The 12500-nt window shown below is 43.6% G+C and overlaps 1 protein-coding gene across 19 annotated transcripts in view; it reads right to left on the bottom strand.

Moving 5' to 3' along the window:
• LOC143041008 (uncharacterized) overlaps window positions 1–12500 on the bottom strand; it is an 855385-nt gene that overhangs the window by 163481 nt on the left and 679404 nt on the right. The window lies entirely within an intron of this gene.

Here is a 12500-nt window from a genome sequence, read left to right as displayed (position 1 = left end):
GTGGTTGTAGTAGTGAAAAGACAGTAATAGTAGTAGTAGGAAAGAAGTAGTAGGGGTAGTAGGAAGTAGTAGTAGCACAGAGGTAGTAGTAGTAGCACAGGATTAGTAGTAGTAACAGTAAAAGTAGTAGTGGCAGTAACAGAAATAGATAACGAATATTTTTGTAGTAGTAACGGAAACTGTTGTAGTAGTAACAAATAGTTGTAGTACCAGTAATACTAGTAGTAACAGAAATAGTTGTATCAGTAATAGTAGTACCAGTAGTATTTGTAGTACCAGTACAGTAGTAGTAATAGTTGTAGTACCAATAGTAGTAGTACCAGAAATAGTACTAACAGAAAAAGTTATTAATTTTTTTTTGTAGTAGTAACGGAAACCGTTATAGTAGTAACGGAAGTTTTTATAGTAATGGAAACTGTTGTAGTGGTAACGGAGACTGGTGTAGTAGTAGTAGCAGTAGTAACAGAAACTGTAGTAGTAACGGAAAATGCTGTAGTACTAAAAGAAACTTGTAATAGTAACAAACTGTTGTAGTAATGGAAACTGTTGTTTTAGCAACGAAAATTGTTGTATGAGTAACTGAGACTGTTGTAGTAATATCGGAAACTGTTATAGTAGTAACGGAAGTTTTTGTAGTGGTAACGGAAATGTAACGGAAACTGTTGTAGTAATGGAAACTGTAGTGGTAACAGAAAATGTAGTAATAACGGAGACTGTTGTTGTAGTAGCTGAAATTGTTGTAATAGTAACGGAAACTTGTAGTAGTAACGGATTTTTATGGTAGTAACGGAAACAGTTGTGGTAGTAACGGAAACAATTGTTGTAGTAACGGGAAAATTGTAGTAGTACCGGAAAATGTTGTAGTAACAGAAAACGTAGTAACAAATAGTTCTATTAGTAGTAATAGTTGTAGTAACAGAGGGTTGTAGTAGTAGTAACATAAAGAGTAGTAATAGTAACAGAAAGAGTAGTAGTAGTGGTAGTAGTAGTAGTAAAAAGAATTGTTGTAGTAGTAACAGTAACAGAAATAGTTGCAGTAGTAGAACAGTAACAGTAGCTGTAGTAGTACTAGTAACACTAACAAATAGCTGTAGTAGTAACAGGAATTGGAAATTGTTGTAGTAACAGAAATAGTAATAGTACTACTAATAGTAGTTATAACAGAAATAGTTTTAGTACCAATAATAGTCGTAGTAGTAACAGAAATCGTTATAGTACCAGTAATAGCAGTCGTAGTAGTAACAGAAATAGTCGTAGTACCAGTAATAGTTGTATTAGTATTAACTTGAATATATGTAGTGACAGAAAAAGTTGTAGTAATTTTTGCAGTAACGGAAAATGTTGTAGTATTAACGGAAACTTGTAGTAGTAACGGAAGCTGATAGTGACAGAAGCTGTTGTAGTACTAACGGAAACTTGTAATAGTAACGGAAACTGTTGTATTAGTAACGGAAAATGTAGTAACGGGAGTTCTAGTGGTACCGGAAACTGTTGTAATAGTAACGGAAACTGTTGTAGTAGTGACGAAAAATTATGTAGCAATGAAAACTTTTGTAGTAGTAACGGGAATTGTAGTAACGGAAACTGTAGTAACGGATTTTTTATGGTATTAAAGGAAAGTAGTAGTAACAAAATTGTAGTAACAGCTGTAGTAGTAACTAATGAATTGTAGTAATAGTAACAGAAACAGTAGTAGTATTAACAGAAATAGTAAAGTAGTTGTAGTAGTGATAGAAAAAGTTGTAGTAACATATTTTTGTAGTGATAATGGAAACTGTTGTAATAGTAACGGAAACTGGTGTAACGGAAGCTGTTGTAGTAGTAACGAATAGTTGTAGCAGTAATAGTAGTCATAGTAGTAGCAGAAATAGTTGTACCAGTAATAGTAGTTGTAGTACCAGAAATAGTAGTAGTACTAACAGAAATAGTAGTAGTACTAACAGAAATAGTAGTAGTACTAACAGAAATAATTGAAGTGACAAAAAATTGTAGCAGTAAACATTTTTTGTAGTAACGGAAAATTGTATTAGTAACGGAAATGTTTGTATTAGTAACGGTAATTGTTGTAGTAATGGAAACTTTGGTAGAAACGGAAAATGTAGCATCAGAAACTGTTGTAGTAACGGAAGCTGTTGTAGTAGTAACGGAAATTGTTGTAGTAACGGAATTGTTTATGTTCTATTAGTAGCAACATAGTAACAGTAACAAAAATACAGTAATAGTAACAGAAATAGAAGTACCAGTAGTTACAGAAATGTAGTAGAAACAGTAGTAGTAACAAATAGTTGTAGTAGTAACAAAGAGTTGTGGTAGTAGTCGTAATATAAATCTTGTAGTAGTAACAGAAATAGTTGTATTAGTAGTAATAGATTGTAGTAACAGAAACGATTTTAGTAAAAGAAATAGCTGTAGTTGTATTATTAAATAATAGTTGTAGTAATTACAAAAATAGTAGGCCTACTAGTACCAGTAACAGTAGTCGTAGTAACAGAAATAGTTTTAGTGCCAGTAATAGTCTTAGTAGTAACAAATAGTTGCAGTAACAGTAATAGTCGTAGTAGTAACTGAAAGTTGTAGTACCAGTAGTAGTAGTAGTAGTAGTAGTAGTAGTAGTAGTAGGAGTAGTAGTAGTAGTAGTAGTAGTAGTAGTAGTAGTAGTAATAGTAGTAGTAACAGAAATATTTGTACCCGTAATAGTACTTGTAGTACCATTAATAGTAGTTTAGTACCAGTAGTAGTAACAGAAATAGTTGTAGTACCAGTAATAGTAGTCGTAGTAGTAACAGAATTAGTAGTAGTAACAATTAGTTGTACCCGTAAAAGTAGTTGTAGTATAAGTAGTACTAGTACCATTAATAGTAGTTTTAGTACCAGTAACAGCAGTTGTAGTAACAAATAGTACTAGTACCAGAAATAGTAGTAATAGAAATAGTACCAGAAAATATACCAGAAATTGTAGTAGTAACATAGTAGTAACAGAAATACTTGTAATAGTAACTTAAATAGTTGTAGACAAAAAAAGTAGTAAGTATTTGTAGTAAAGAAAACTGTTGTAGTAGTAACGAAAACTGTTGTAGCAACGGAAACTGTAATAGTAACGAAAAATTTTGTAGTAATGGAAATGTAGTAGTGACGGGAATTTTTTTAATAGTAACGGTATATAGTTGTAGTAGTAGTAATACAAAATATAGAAGTGTAGTCGACCATATTCATTGGCGAGAGAGGCACCAATGAACTGTGTGGGAGACAGATCATGCCTTTCGCCACACAGTTCCATAAGGATGGAGGTCGTTTGATGAAAATAGTAGTAGTAGTAGTAGTAGTAGTAGTAGTAGTAGTAGTAGTAGTAGTAGTAGTAGTAGTAGTAGTAGTAGTAGTAGTAGTAGCAGCAGCAGAAATAGTTGTAGTAGTATAGTTGTAGTGGATATGGTGGTGGATATAGTGGTGAATGTGTAATCATAACAATAATAGTGATGATAGTAGTAGTAGTAGTTGTAGTAGTAGTAGTAGTGGTAGTAGTAGTAGTAGTGTTATCAAAGGCAGTAATAGTTATTTTGAAATTAGTATCTATATCAATGAAGGAAATAATGATTGCAGTAGCTGTAGTGGTAGAAGATAATTTTGATAGTTGTAACAGCGGCAATATTAGCTGAAATAATAGTAGAAGGTTTAAAGTCGATACCCAAACCTAATCTATGTAAGGAAGTGTATCTATGCAAATACACGGTTTTAGTAAGTTTCTACATTTTGTAATTTCCCCACAATAAAATTGATTTTATTGGAATCTCTGTGTTATCAATACAGCGAAGCAAGATGTATTTGCATAGTTCTAATGTATTGTAAATCAGGTTCAGGCATCTGTTATAGCAGATGTATTAGATGTTGCATTTGCTGCTCTTGTAGAAATGATAATTACAGTAGTAGTAGTGAAAGTTGGTACTGGTTTAGGTGATGTTGATAGTATTAGTAGTAGTAGTAGTAGAGTAGTAATAATGACTGTAAAAATAGAACAAGTTGCATCAGCAATAGTAACTGTAGAAACAACATCAATAGTAGTAGTAATATCCGAAGTAATTGTTAAATTGAAAAGAGTTGTAGAAACAGCAGTAATAGTAGTACTGGTAGTAGTAGTGGCAGTAGTAGTTGTAGAAGTGGTAGTTGTAGTATTGACAACAGTTGTACTAACTGCAGAACAGGAAATGGTTGTGACTGGACTAGGGTGAGAGATTAGCGGCTACGGCTGTACGAGTTTCAGTCGTTGCAAGAAATTAGAGAAATAGCAAAATGAGGATGCAAACATAGTTATTCAGGTAGTTGTAGTGGTGATGTATAGCAGTAGAGGCTGGGGAGAAATTGCAACAGCAGTAGTATTAGTGGTGGTGGTAGTAGTAGTAATAGTAGTAGTAGTGGTGGTAGTAGTGGTGGTGGTGGTAGTGGTAGTATTAGTGTTGGTAATAGTAGTGATGGTGGTGGTAGTAGTAGTAGTAGTAGCAGTACTGGTGGTGGTAGTAGTAGTAGTAGTACTGGTGGTGGTGATAGTGATGGTGGTAGTAGTAGTAGTAGCAATGTTGGTAGTAGGAGTGGTGGTGATAGTAGTAGTAGTTGAAGTAGTGGTGCTGGTGGTAGTAGTAGTAGTGGTGGTGGTAGTGGTACTGGTGGTGGTGGTAGTATTGGTGGTGATGGTGGTGGTAGTAGTAGTAGTAGCAGTACTGGTGGTGGTAGTGATGGTGGTATTAGTAGTAGTAGTACTGGTGGTGGTGATAGTGATGGTGGTGGTAGTAGTAGTAGTAGTACTGGTGGTAGTAGTAGTGGTGGTGGTAGTAGTAGTAGTTGTAGTAATGGTGCTGGTGGTAGTAGTAGTGGTGGTGGTAGTAATAGTAGTGGTGGTGGTAGTGTTACTGATGGTAGTGGTAGTGGTAGTATTGGTGGTGGTAATAGTAGTGATGGTGGTGGTAGTAGTAGTAGTAGCAGTACTGGTGGTGGTAGTGATTGTGGTAGTAGTAGTAGTAGTAGTAGTAGTAGTAGTAGTAGTAGTAGTAGTAGTAGTAGTAGTAGTAGTACTGGTGGTGGTGATAGTGATGATGGTGGTAGTAGTAGTAGTACTGGTGGTAGTAGTAGTGGTGGTGGTAGTAGTAGTAGTTGTAGTAGTGGTGCTGGTGGTAATAGTAGTAGTGGTGGTGATGATGATAGTAATAGTGGTAGTAGTGTTGGTGGTGGTAGTAGTTGTAGTGTTAGTTGCAGTGGTATTGGTGGTGGTAGTAGTAATAGTAGATATAGTAGTAGTGATGGTGGTAGTAGTGGTCGTGGTAGTAGTAGTAGTAGTAGTAGTAGTAGTAGTAGTAGCGGTGGTGGAAGTAGTAGTAGCGGTGGTGGTGGTAGTAGTAGTGTTGGTAGTAGTGGTGGTAGTAGTGGTGCGGTGGTAATGATAGTGATGGTAGTAGTAGTAATAATAGTAATGGTGGTAGTAGTAGTAGTGGTGATAGTAGTAGTGGTGGTGGTAGTAGTAGTAGTGGTACTACTACTACTGCTACTACTACTACTACTACTACTACTACTACTACTACTACTAGTAGTAGTAGTAGTAGTAGTAGTAGTAGTAGTAGTAGTAGTAGTAGTGGTGGTGGTGGTGGTGATAGAAGTAGTGGTGGTGGTAGTAGTAGTGGTGGTGGTAGTAGTGGTGTGGTGGTAATGGTAGTAGTGATGGTGGTAGTAGTAGTAATAGTAGTAATGGTGGTAGTAGCAGTGGTGGTGGTAGTAGTAGTGGGGGTAGTAGTAGTAGTAGTAGTAGTAGTGGTAGTAGTAGTAGTAGTAGTAGTAGTAGTAGTAGTAGTAGTAGTAGAAATATTTGTAGTAGTAGTAGTAGTACAGTAGTATTAGTAGTAGTTGTAGTAGTACAGTAGTAGTAGGAGTACAGTAGCATTAGTATTAGTAGTAGTACAGTAGTAGTAGTAGTAGTGGTAGTAGTAGTAGTAGTAGTAGTAGTAGTAGTAGTAGTAGTAGTAGTAGTAGTAGTAGTAGTAGTAGTAGTAGTAGTAGTAGTAGTAGTAGTAGTAGAGTCTGAGAATCGTTCTTGCGTGCCGGCCTTGCTCTGCCCCTCCCCGGACAGGGCTCTGGTGATGGTGTTCCAGGTCTCTGCTGTCGTGTTGTCGTTCGCGCGGCGCCACGAGTGGGACTCCGCGGATGGCCCCTCCCCCCGCCCTGCAGTGCCAGCCCCAGTTGACATTGGTAGTCGCTCCGCGTGCCAATCAGGTGACAAAGCTTGTGGTTTCCGATTTGCTGTCGACGCACGCTCAGTCCACTTCCGTGCCCAACAGCAGGAGTAGCAGTAGTAGCGGGTGGCAGCAGGAAGAGCAGGAGCAGCAGTAGGAGCGCTCTCGGGACCTAAGCCATATTGTGTATAGGTCCCAGATCTTAACATACCCTCAACCACTAGGGCGCGGCGGTGCGAAGAGAAAGGGGACGCGGCGGTGGCGGCAGCGGCAGCGGTGGCGGCGGCGGCGGCGGCAGTAGGAAGGACGAAGACTCGGGGAGAGCAGCAGCAGCAGCAGCAGCAGCAGCCGCCAACGAAGCGCGCCAGGGCAGGTCAGTCATCGGGGTCGGTCGGTCGGTCGTTCTTCTCGTCTTGGGGAAAGGGGGATCGTCGCTTTTGTACAGTCTAGCAGAGGTCTCAATGAATCATACACAGCATAACATAGTGCTTCTACGGCACCCCTAAAATACACGCACGTGATACACGCAGTTACACGCATCACACACACATCACGCAAGGTATACGCTCCGTAAAACACACGGGCACATGTACATGGTACAAGAACATACATGGCACTCAACACTCACAGGTACACAAGGGTACACACTAACTAGACGAGTAGTCTTGTGCTTTCGGATATCAGCACTGGCAGTCCGTGAGTCCACTGGGGTCGGCTTGGTCTTTGGACTCGACGGAGATAGAATTATGAGGGGCAGCAGGCAACCGTTGCGCGGCCTTAGCAGCAGCAGCAGCAGCAGCAGCAGGAGGAGCACCGGCATGAGCAGCGATCGGATGTCTTGCGCCGCTCGCACGTGCGTGCTTCTCTTGCTCGTCGTGTTCATCTTACTGTCGCCGCCACGGTGGTTCTGTACGTGGCGACGCGTGTGCTGGTCCGGGCCCTGGTCACATATGGTTCTGGTCGTCACCGCTAGAGGTCGTCTTTCTTGTCGAAGTGATGAGTGATTAAAAAAAGTGGTGTGAGGGTGCTGATGGCCATGGTGATCTTACTAGTGATGACGGATCCGAAAAAGAACATGGTGTAATGCTCGTGGTGGTCATGGTGATGTAATTGATGATGATAATGATGATGATGGTAATGGTGGTGATGGTGAAAATGACCTTGGTTGTGAGACAGAAAGGCCATGACTGACTTTATTGTGAAGGTATGAAGATGGTGATGTTTGTGATGCTGTGTCACTGTGGCAGTGGTAATGGTGGTCGACTGCGGCGGCGGTGGTGGTGTCGATGTCATCATCGTCGTCGTCGTCGTCGTCGTCGTGTTCAACGCCACCCGACAGCGGCGATGGTGGAGGCAACAAATGGTGGTGGAGTGGTTGGCGGTCGTAGGAGTCACTTTAGTCAGGTCAGAACTTGCCGTCGTGCTTGTGGCTACGACGGTCGTGTCCGTCGTCGTCGTCGTCGTCGTCGTCGTCGTCGTCGTTGTCGTCGTCGTCGTCGTCGCTGGGGCACACAACCAACAACTGGAAACCAATCTTTCCCTGCGCGGCGCGGGGACCCATTGCTTCGATTCTTGAGGGCCCCGGGATGGACGACTCCACCCACATGCTATGCAGGAGGGCAGATCAACACAATCATCTTCGAACGAGCGAAGCCAACTCACCGACTGCCCTGTTGGGGCTCAGAAACACCTGGGCTAAAGGGGGAGGCAAGAAAATGCAAATGGCGTAGTAAGGCACAATAACAGAGAAAGAACAGAGGAGTGGTGGTGGTGGTGGTGGTGGTGGTGTGGTTAGCGGTGATGTGGGTGGTGGTTGTGGTAGCAGTGGTGATGGTGGAGGCAGCGAGAATTGTTGTGCGGATGGAGAACTGGATAGGGAGTGACTTTTGGGACAGGAAGAGGTAGTAGCGATGGAGGACAAAGAAGAAAATCTGTGGCCTTTTTTTGGTGAAAGAAATTCGAGACTCGACTTAGTCTCGGTACAATTCATTATGAGACGAAAGACAAGAATGGTAGATATAGAGGCAGATAGATCAACAAGTAGAAGGGAGAGAAAGGAGGTGAGATGAGGTGATGAAAACAAATGTTAAATCCTATAACTGTGCTGACGAGACGACTGATGGTGGAAGGGAGAGAGGCAGACACGATGTCCGGCATACAAGCTAGAGCTGGCTTTCGGCTTAGTATAGTGCTTAAACAGGGTGAGGCAGGGGACAGCATGCCAAGCACATGTCACATACTCGAGATGTTGCAAAGTGCCTGGGGTGATGTGCCAAGCACAGGGGGATGACGCCAAGTACTGGGAGTGCCAGGGTGGTGATGTGATGCCAAGTGTCTAGGTGGGACCAGGCATGATACCTGGTACCATGATTCTAGGATAATGGAGCAATAGAGATGAGGGCTAGCTAATCCTGGCTCCAGCCACTTGATCGGGCAAGTGACCTGCGGTGGTGGTGGTGGTGGTGGCGGCGGCGGCGGCAGTGAGGAACTCGGGGGTGTTTGCTTATTCGTGAGCGCAGCGTCAACGAGACGACCACCGGCCTGTGGGAGGAAGAGGAGGAGGAAGAGGAGGAGGAGGAGGAGGAGGAGGAAGAGGCTACTGCAGAAGCACGGGCCTCACCAACAAGAGAAGGGCCTTACATTCGGTGTCTGCGCGGTATGTGATAAGCACCAGAGAACCACAATTTTTTTTTTTCTGCTCCTCGTGAATTATGAAGATGTTCATACTCTTGGTGCGTGCTGCGTGAACATGAAGACAGTGACTGCTGGCCTGCGCCTGGTGTGAACATGACTATGTACACGATGACAACGGAAGGGGGTGGGAGGAGGGATGGATAAGGGGCTAGGGTAGGGGCATCACGGGGGCATATGTATAACACAACACTCATCGACGAGACCTTACAGAGGAACAGGTAGTGCACCGTTCGGGGGCCGGAGGGGGCCACATGGCCAACCTGTGGCGGGGAGGGAGCCACAGTGTCGTGCAAGGGAAAGTATGAATTACCTTGATGGGAGAGAAACCATGTCAGTAAAGTGACAGGGAGAGTGAGGGACGTAAGATGAGCATCTGAAGATGTGGTATAAGGTGGAGGTAAGAAGGTTAAAAGGAGGAGGAGAAGTAGGAGGTGGTTTGGGTCTTCAGAAAAGGCGAGGTGAGAGCGCGCCACACGAACGCTACGTATAAGACGAGTCAGTGAACGCGCATGCGCAGTGACGTCACTGGACGCGAGGAACGGAGATTGGTCGGGCGCGCGTGTCATGACATCAAGTGTATATAGTGTTTACAGTGGATTATGAAAACGAGTTGATATATTTAAGAGAAGCCCTCGGAAAACACTTTGTAATAATCATAGAAAAAGGTGAGGTAAGATTATTTGCTGTTGATGGGCAGCTAGAAACGAGAGGGGAGACACTGAAAATGACAATACAGTAGTTACGGAAATAGTAAAGCACCTCGGAAGAAGGGTGTAGGTGCAAGCAATGATGGACCGAGCTCATTGGCCTTACTGGTAATGAACAGAAGGGTAACACGGGGTCTCTTATGCATTGAAGGACATGGACAAACTACCGGGCAAATGGTTTGTAGAATGGATGGAAATATGTAGAGACCAGGTTTCAGAAAGGGTGTGATAGGAGTCTGCAAATTGGGGTAGTGTGTGTATATGTATGTGTGTGTGTTTGGGTATGTTCCCTAGGTGACATGAACCTTAGGAAAGGGGGATGGTATGTTGAGAGCAGGCCAGAGTAAAAAAGAAGAAACAATGATATAGGTAGTACAAGGCATAATCACAAGAACAGGTTGACAAATGCAAGGAGCAAGCAGGAAGACAGGGAGGGAGGGAGGGAGAGAAAGGATAAATATGGCCAAAAAGAGAAAGAGGAACAGCTGGAAGGGGGACGGACGCATGCCCAGCCTAGTGGCCGGTCGGGTCGGTCGAACAGCCGTAAGAGCCGATAACCGAAGTTAACCAAGCAAATATAGAATTATTTGTCAACAGGTCCCTTCCCCGACTTCGGATCCCTTCGTCCCACAGCAAATCTGGTGACGTCATCTGACACTGGTCATGGTTTATAAATTGCACGTGTCATGGTTGATTTTTTGACAATATGTTAAAGGTTAATTTTGATTAGATTAAGATTAGTTAAGATAGTGCAGCGGCGCCGAAGTCAGGAAAGGGGTCCAGAGTCAGAAAAGGACCGGCTGAGAAAGAACTCTATTCTTGCGTAACAACGGACCGCGTCCGATATCGTAGTCAAGTGCTCACAAATTGAGGTAAGGCAAGCCACCTTCTGAAAAGTGTAGGTTTGGGGGTGGAGATCTTGGAGTGGGCATTTTCAGAGTAACTGCGTTCGGACGAACGAGTTTATGTAGTGGAGGTTTACAGGATGTAGATATGTCGGATGGAGAGCTTAGCGGTTTAAAAGTATACTAATGTTACAGTTAGTAGATAGTTGGTACAGGTTAAAAGGGTTTGATATGTGGTAAGGTTAACAGGTCTTAGACAAGTAAATAAAGGTTATAGGCTGGAAAAAGTAGATTCTTTTATTTTTAGATTAATAGACTGGGTTAGTAAGTGGTTTAGACTAGTGGAAAGAGGGTAGTAGCAGGTGGTACAAGGACCATATTATTAGACGACGGACGATCTGAGACTTCGAAAATTGCAAACAAAAATCGACAGTATTCCATCTGAGCATACGGCCGTTCGACGTTATGGTGTATATGTGTGCTCTTTAGGGCCCCGAGTTTTCGCTTAAGAATACGACTCTAAGCAACAACTTTTCTCATTAACAGTTACAATGTGATAGGATGTCAGCAGTTAGGATTGTGTTTGGCAGGGGCGCACAGTTCGCGTTGGTATAGAGCGTACAGTACATGTGAGTATATGACGTACAGTTCATGTAGGTATGTGTTCGTTTTACTAGGACATGCTTGGGCAAGGTAGGCGAGGCAAGGCTTGACGAGGCAACCTAACTTAATCCTGCTTAGGCTTCGTTAGGCTAGGTCTGACCATTATGCAGTAGTAGGTAGTTTGGAGTGGTCACCGGGGTATTGAGTGTTTGGTTGAGCCATGCGATAGTCAGCGCACAGAACCCAGTTAGTGCAACTGCATAGGCGGAGCCATGGTCCAAAGAATGGGGATCACTAGCAGGATGCATTGGAGGAAGAACAGGTCGCCCTAGGGACATTGGGTGGGCGGCTGAAAGGCGGAAGTCGGAAGGCTGGAAAGCGGATCATGAACCAAACCTAGCCAATGCCGCCAAGGGAAGGGAATGGGAGTGCCCTCAGCAGAAGAGGCCTAGGGCGAAGATTCGGTCGTTCTGGTGACCTGCGAACCAAGTGGGATATATAATAAGGGCCGCGTGGGTTGGGGTCGGTTGCACTAAGGTGGGGACAAGCCAATCGAAGGTGGCGGAGCTCATATAGATAGGGTTTTTAGGAAAGAGGTTAGGCAGGGGAAGGAAAGGGGTGTTTGGAGGCGAAGGCGTGTGCAGAGAGAGAGACAAAGATATTAGGGGTAGGGAGGAAAGAAGAGAGAGCGGGATGTGTGGTGCAAAATAACAACGAACATGAGGCTTTGATGACTTTAGGGGGGAATGACACATGAAAGAGAACGGAGATCGAAGCAAAGAAGAGAAAAAGTAAAAGTGGAGGAAGGGCTTGAAGATCAACACAGACGATCGATGGACGACAATCTTTGGGTGGTGATCACTGGGAAGGACGTTTAATTCAGAGAACGTGGAGGGCAAAGAACCACAAAGAAGGGCAACATAGACGAAGGGATGGATGTGACGGAAGGCAAATGGGCGGTGGAAGAGTTCATATAAAGAGTTGGCGAAGAGGAGAGAGGTGCCGAAGGACAAAGAAGAGGTGGTGAAGAACACAGAGATGAGGGACAAAGAACCACAAAGAGAGAGAGAGGCATCAAAGGCGAAGGGATGGACGAGAAGGAGGACGAAGAGGTGGTGAAAGAGGGCAAAGTAGAGGGCTGCCACGAAGGAGACAGACAACACATGCTCAAGTCCATTCATCGCCTTGAAGCGCAGCACGTCTGGACATTCGACAAAGCCTGGCATAGTGCCACAGGCACCCACGCCTAGTCGGCACTAGCCCGTGGAAAGCCTCCGGGCACTCGGCTAAGACTCATGCAATATGTCGCAAGGCACGTCTGGACACTCGGCTGCGACTGGTGACATCATATTATTAGTAGTAGGGCACCTCTGGACACGGCAGAATCTCATCCTGCAACAACATGTACATCAGGGGGCACATCTGGATACGACCGAGATTCA

Source organism: Oratosquilla oratoria, chromosome 30 (assembly GCF_046742065.1).
Source record: "Oratosquilla oratoria isolate Oo_2021 chromosome 30, ASM4674206v1, whole genome shotgun sequence".
NCBI classification, from domain to species: Eukaryota; Metazoa; Arthropoda; class Malacostraca; order Stomatopoda; family Squillidae; genus Oratosquilla; species Oratosquilla oratoria.
Note: the sequence above shows the minus strand (reverse complement) of the source record. Positions and strands in the feature narration are given on the sequence as shown.